This window comes from Equus caballus, chromosome 13, assembly GCF_041296265.1.
Source record: "Equus caballus isolate H_3958 breed thoroughbred chromosome 13, TB-T2T, whole genome shotgun sequence".
In the NCBI taxonomy this organism is placed as follows: domain Eukaryota; kingdom Metazoa; phylum Chordata; class Mammalia; order Perissodactyla; family Equidae; genus Equus; species Equus caballus.
Window position 1 is genome coordinate 39,681,962 of NC_091696.1, and position 7,052 is coordinate 39,689,013.

Below are 7,052 nucleotides of genomic sequence, written 5' to 3' on the forward strand. Positions count from 1 at the left end.
TCTAGGAGGACAGGGGCCATGTTTTGTCTACTGTTGTCCCTGTGGTCCCTAGCCTGATGCCTGGCACAGAAACCTCAGTAAATACAGGTTGATTAAATGAATCGTCTCACTGGGCACTGACCTGAAATACTAAGATAGGACAAGAAAATGGCCCCATCTGCTATCACCATTTCGTGGGGATCCTGTGTCCTTTGAAGTGGTCAAGGGGAAAATCTGGGTAGGAAAATTGGGTCACCAGTTGATGGATTTCCCAGCACATGTTCCTTGTGTTAGTGGGCAAACAGATGGCCTTAGTCTGTGTTTCTGAGTCCTGGTAAATAGTTTTAACATGACCTGGGGCTGGTTGTCCAGGGCAAGCTCCCGGGGTCAAGGGTCTGGACAAAGTTTACATTCCTCCTGGCAGTATGATTTAGCTCCAAGGTGAGATGTCCTTTCCTGTGGTGTGAGCCCTGCCTGTCCTCTCAGGGTGCTACTGCTGCAGACAGGCAGAGACCCGGGGACAAGAGTGGGGGAAGGAACAGATGATGGCATCTGGGCCCACCAACGCTTTGAGTCATAGTGTTAAAAGTGGCCCCAGCACGTACCTAGACCCTGGATTCTTAGCCTAGAATCCACAGATATCAAGGAGACAATGAGCTTTCTGAAAATACATAGAAAACTGATACTCATGCATTTTTCTGGAGAGACGTTCCATAGAGCCTTTGATCAGAGGCTGAAAGAAACTTGGAATTCGAAAGGTCAGAGGACCACTGCCAAGGACACCCTCCATGTTTGAGCAGCACGTATGTGTCACATCAGTGCGTGCATGCCAGTGCACGCTGTGTCGTCATTCAGTGGCTGTTCTGCCTTATCTCCTGGTAACTGAGGGAGTGCTATATAGAAGAGCACTCACTTCTCTGGGCAAAGGCAGTGACAGTCTTTCCTGGTCAGGTCAACATCTGAGAGATGATGTCCTTGCTCCCAGGCTGGGAAGTTGCTTCCTGTTCCTGACCCCAAGGAAAGCAAGCTCTGGGAGACCCAAAGTCTGATTCTCACTTGGCTTTCAGTCTAATCCACTGCTTCCCAAACCGTACCCACCAATCTTAAATCCTAAATTGACCCCATTTATGCCCTACCTCTGAGCCTGTGCCCATGGCTCACCCCACCTGGAATGCCTTTTTCTCTTTCCTGGAGGTGTTCCCAAGAGCCAGCTTAAATGTCGCTTCCACCATAAATCTTTCGAGAAGAACATGTGGTGTTATACTTTTATCTTTTCTCTTACGAATGCCTTACTAAGACTAAGAATAGTTTTTAGTGCTTGTTGAATGTTTACTGTATGCCAGGCTTGGAACTAAGAGCTTTGCGTTATCATCTCATTTAATCTTAACAATTCTCCATCGTGGCTGCTATTCCTGGCTCCAGATTTTCAAGTGAACAAAGTGAAGCCCAGCTGTGAAGCCGTTTGTTCAAGATGCTGGGAAGTGGCAAAGTCAGGACTTAGGTGCCCTTAAACCACAGCCTGCCTGTTCTCTGGCCCTTACCGTGTCCTGCCATGCGTTCTTGTCTTTAATGTTTACTATGTCCAGGCACTTGAGGTACCGGAGGCGCAAACATCCAGTCTGTGCCCTCGTTGGACAGCCTGTTAATCTCCACTGGGCTGAGCTCTCTACAGGAGGAACCCTGTTAATGCATCTGTATCTCCAGCATCTGGCTTATCAAAGGGGGTGACTGCATGTTTGACGAAGTCGTTTCGGACCCTGGTGGTTGTGGGAGAGCAGGCCTTTTAAGTCTAATCCAGTCCAGCTCCTGTGCTGTGGTGTCGAGTCCACAGAGGTCCGTGGAACCCACAATTGGTCTCAGCAACGTGGAGGTGGAGTAGGACGTGGGCAGGATTCAGTTCAAGATCACTGTCAGGTCCCCTCTTTTTATGTTTTAAGTGATCTGATGGGCAGTGGAAGTGCGGAAGACCAAACAAGATGAGCAAGGGAGGCAGTAAAAAAATATGGTGAAGAAAATGGACTGTGGAATCATGCTGGCCTCAGTCTCCTGCTGTGTGATTTTGGGCCAGTTTCCTCGCCTCTTGTGTGTCACTTTCCTCATCTTTAACATAGAGACAGTAGTAGTAATTCCTGTGGTGGTTGCAAAGATTAAATATAGTGCTTGCAGAGTACTGGAATGGTAAGTGGAGCTATTTGCAAAATACTCAGGTTCTCCCTCTGCCAGGCACGTGATGATAGAAGTGCTCTTTCCACGTGACTAATTCTGGCCAATAAATAAGCTGTGAGCAGCTCAGAAGTGATGGTTCTTAAATACCCAACCCTCAGGCCCAGATAATTAGTCCCTGGGTGGGGCATCTGCCTCAAATCAGCTTGGAGATACCTTAGGATATTTAGAACCTGGGAGATTAGGGGTACTGAGTGTCGTAATTTCTGCGATCTGGAAAAAGCCACTTGGAGCAACAAGGAGGAACGTCTATGAGCAGCAGACGGATCAGGTCTTCCTGGTGTGTGAGTCTGGGCATCTGGTTCCGGAGATGCAGCTGCACCCCTGCCGTTCCCATGTTTGTGTTCTGTGAGCAAGGAAAAACATTCTCCTCTTTTACTTAAAATACTGGTTTGAGTTAAATTTAGTTAAATTTATAATAAAACTAAAATTAAATTTACAGGTTTGAGCTAAATTCTGATGACTCGCGAGCAAACTAACAGAGCTCTGCTTCCAACTCTTTGACTAATCTGCTATGGGACCTCTTGGGGATCGATCTCATCGTCAAATGGGGCCCGGGGTATGGCTCCCACCTGCTTTATCAGTGTTCTCAGTTGGAGGAAAACAAACCACGCTAACTGGTTTAATCTGTTGTAGGAGATAAGGTAACTCAGGATCTCTGGAAGGACCAGAGAATTAGTTGGGAGACTTTGCAGCTGGGGAAGGTATCGCCGTTACACTTCGGGGCCGTCACTGGAGAACTCTGCTGCAGCAGGGGCTGGACACCACAACTGCCTCTGTGATGCTGTGTCCCTATCACGTTCCTGAGTCCTTTGCCTCTGCTGTCTCTGGAAGCTTGAGGTTTCTCTGTCACCCTTCCTACAATAACCATGGCACTATTCACGTTTTGGATTGGATAATTCTTTGTGGGGGTGGGGGTTGGGGGGCTATCCTGTGCATTGTAGGATGTTGAGCAACATTCTTGGCCTGCCCACACTAGATGCCAGTTGAGACAACCAAAAATGTCTCCAGACATTGCCAAATTCCCCTGCAGGGCACAATCGCCCCGCTGAGAAGCACTGCTGTATTGGATCAAAGGTACACACCCTAACTGCAAGCAGACAGTACCAGGCAAGGTTCGGAAAGAGGCCTCTGCGTCATATACCCGGCATACCCCAGAGATGCCGTGGGTGCAGTTCCAGACCACCCCAACAGAGCAAACATCGCAATAAAGCAAGTCACATGGGTGTTTGGTTTCCCAGGGCATGTGAAAGTTATGTTTACCCTGTACAGTAGTCTATTAAGTGTGCAGACGCATTGTCTAAAAGAACAATGTACATACCTTAACTAAAAATGCTTTATTGCTAAAAAATGCTAACCATCCTCTGAGCCTTCAGTGAGTCTGTTTGCTGGCAGAGGGTCTTGTGAAAAACGCAGTGTCTGTGAAGTGCAATGAAACAAGATATGCCTGTATCTATGTATTCAAAAGTTACAAATCAAGCTAACAAACTGTTTAGTAAAATAGGTTCTATTCTCCTACCTTGATAACTTCTTAACAACAACAAAACCCCAAGCAAATCTGGTTTTATATGATGAAGTTGGCAAAAGATCAAGGAAAACTGAATTTATTGCATATATCTGAGGTAGTTGATGGGCCAGCAATATTTGGATGAGAAGTAAAGATGTTCATAGTTTATAAACTATATTTCATAAAATTTATTTCTTTGCCTTCATTTCCATAAAGTCACTAAATATGTTGTTATAATAAAAATTTTTGCATAGTTTATGTACTACTCAGTAATAATCCAAAGGACAAAAATAAAATTTAATTAGTTTCAAAAATATAAAAATTTGAATATGTATTCATAGCAAATATGAATGAAAGTAAATGTAAAAATAAAAATTTTTAAAGTTGAAATTTCTCAAAGTTGCTTTCTAAAATATTCAAAAGTATTTTAAAATTATAAGGCAAAATACAAATTATGTAAGTAATGAATATCAAAGTTTTAAATCAAAATTGTTTACAGCTGAAGATTTTAAATTTAATATTTTAAAAACAACTTTATTAATAGTCTTATGTGGGCCGGCCCAGTGGCACAACAGTTAAGTGCACACATTCCGCTTCGGTGGCCCAGGGTTTGCCAGTTTGGATCCCGGGTGCAGACATGGCACCGCTTGGCACGCCATGCTGTGGTAGGTGTCCCACATATAAAGTAGAGGAAGATGGGCATGGATGTTAGCTCAGGGCCAGTCTTTGTCAGCAAAAAGGAGGAGGATTGGCAGCAGGTGTTAGCTCAGGGCTAATCTTCCTCAAAAAAAAATAATGTAATATTTTTTTACATAGCTTTTTGTAAGTCTAGTATCCAATGTCAATTTAGTTAATATAAAGAGCTGATATCGCTTCACATATCTTGTGTTTAGATCTCCTGTATACAAATTAGAGAGTGATATGGATTGTTTAAATTGCAAAATCGTTCAGCTACAACAAGTATGAACGTGAAGAGAGAAAGAAAAATGGATGCTCAGCACTGCTGGAAAATACTAGTTATGCTAGAATCTATTGCATGCATGCTACTTGAGAACAAAATTAAGAAGTTAACTAGTCCTTTCACTTAAGTGTTTTCAACACTCAAGTCCTTTGCATACTCTGAAGCGGTATCTGCAACATTGGCAGTGGCTGCAACCCACAAATCTGTGACTTTCGGATACAGTTGCCTTTCGTTTAGAGATTTTAGGGCAAGAGATGAGGAGAACATTCTTTGGGGCCTGAGCAGTGTCAGTTATAAAATAGGATATTTAGGATTACAGATCATGCTGAGCCAGTGCAAAGCATATGATCCTGAGTGACAAGAGAACCCTTGTGTTCCTTAATACGTTTATTTCTTGTGTATTTCTGAGATGCAGGGCAATCTTGCTGGGATCTAAGTGTACTACCAGCTCCAAGGAAGACTGGGAAAACAAGTGCTGGGCCTCCTCCTTGGGGATCTTTGGACTCACAGGAATTTCTGCAGACACAGAAAGAGTGCTCAAAAGGTGCTGGGCAACCAAAATTGGTGGACTGGAGAAATCCAGGGCTCCGTCTGTCCCCCAAAACAGCTAATAAACTGGCAAAAACTGTCAGAATCAGCTTTTGAAGAACTCTGGAATCTAGTCAAAAACTTACAACACCCAGGAGAAAACTTGTTAAAAAGAGAAACTGCTGCTTTATGGTAGGAGAGTGCTGTGGTGTTTGAAGTCACCCACCCACCATCCCCCACTCTCCATGGCCATGAGGACGGTGGCCCAGACTTGCTGATGGTTGCCAGTGTCAGAAGGAGCGACACGGAACTTATTCTCAAAGAGCTGTGGTTGTGGGTGTCACCCTATCTGGTGGCTTCCTCAAAGACAGGTGGAAAGTCTTCCTATTTCTTCACTCAGGGCATTCGTAGGGCTAAGGTGGCTTTTGCTGAAAGCATTAAAAGGCTTCAGCAGCCTGGGGCAAGGGACGACACTTGGGACAAGTAATAGACCAAGAAGCCTGGGAAAGAAGTGGCTGGGAAAGGGAGCTGTGTGGCAATAGGGCTTTTCAAAGCTTCCGTGTGTGTCAGGGAGTTGAGAAAGCTGTGTACAGGGTAAAAGTGAGACCTATGCTCAGCAAAGGCCTGAGGAGACGCTAAGCTTCCGTCTCTTGCTGGCCTTCAGGCTCTGGCAAGCAGGAAGTGAGGCCACGGCAGAGGTGAAAGCAGCCTGCCTAAGTGTTCAGGGAGCTCCCTGACACAGATCCAACTCGCAAAGCTAGAAAAGTATTTTTTCTTTCCTTAAAAACATTCTTCATTTCTTTTGTTGGCTCCAGGCATTTACAGTAACTGTCAAAATGCCAGCTGTACAATAAGCTAAAGGAAGCCAGACTTCAGTGGCAAAGACTACAGACCTTACAAAAATAGTTTAGAAAAGTCACTAGACAAGCAAACAACAGTAGCCTCCAATAGGCAGCAACAACAAACCCTGGAGAAGAAGGAAAATTTGACTTGCAGAGTTGCCATATATTCAAAATATGAAGTATTCAAAAAACAAAAGTCACAAGCCATGCAAAGAAACAAGAAATTATGGCCATTCACAGGAAAAAAAGTAATAGAAACTGTCCATGAAGCAGCTCAGGTATTGGACTTATAGACAAAGGCTTTAAATCAATTGCCTTAAATATGCTCAAAGAGCTAAAGGAAACCAGGATAACCATGCTCAACATATAGAGAGTACCAGTAAGGAGATAGGGATTTAAAAAAGGAGCCACACAGGAATTCTGGAGCTGATGAGTATAAGTAAAATGGAAAACTCACTAGAGGGATTCAGTAGCAGATTTGTGCAGGCAGAAGAGAGAATCGGTGAACTTAAACATAGGTCAGTTGAGATTATTCAGTCAGAGGAGCAGAAAGAGAAAAGAATGGAGAAAAATGAATAGAGCCTAAGAGACCTGTGTTACACCATCAAGAATACTAACATGCATAATGGGAATCTCAGAAGGAATAAAGACAAACATATAGGTCAGTAGAATAGGATGAGAGTCTAGAAATAAACCCGTACATCTGTGGTCAATTTTTGACAAGGGTGCTAAGACCATTTAATGGAGAAAGAATAGTTTCTTTAACAAATGGTACTGGGACAACTGGATATTCACATGCAAAGAAATGAAGTTGGATCACTGCCTCACACCATATACAAAAATTAATTCAAAATGGATCAAAGACCTAAATGTAGGAGATAAGACTATAAAACTCTTAGAAGAAAACACAGGGGTAAATTGTCATTACTTTGGATTTGGAAGTGAATTCTTGGATATGACACCAAAAGCCCAGGCAACACAATAAAATTATTTGGATTGTATCAAAATTAAA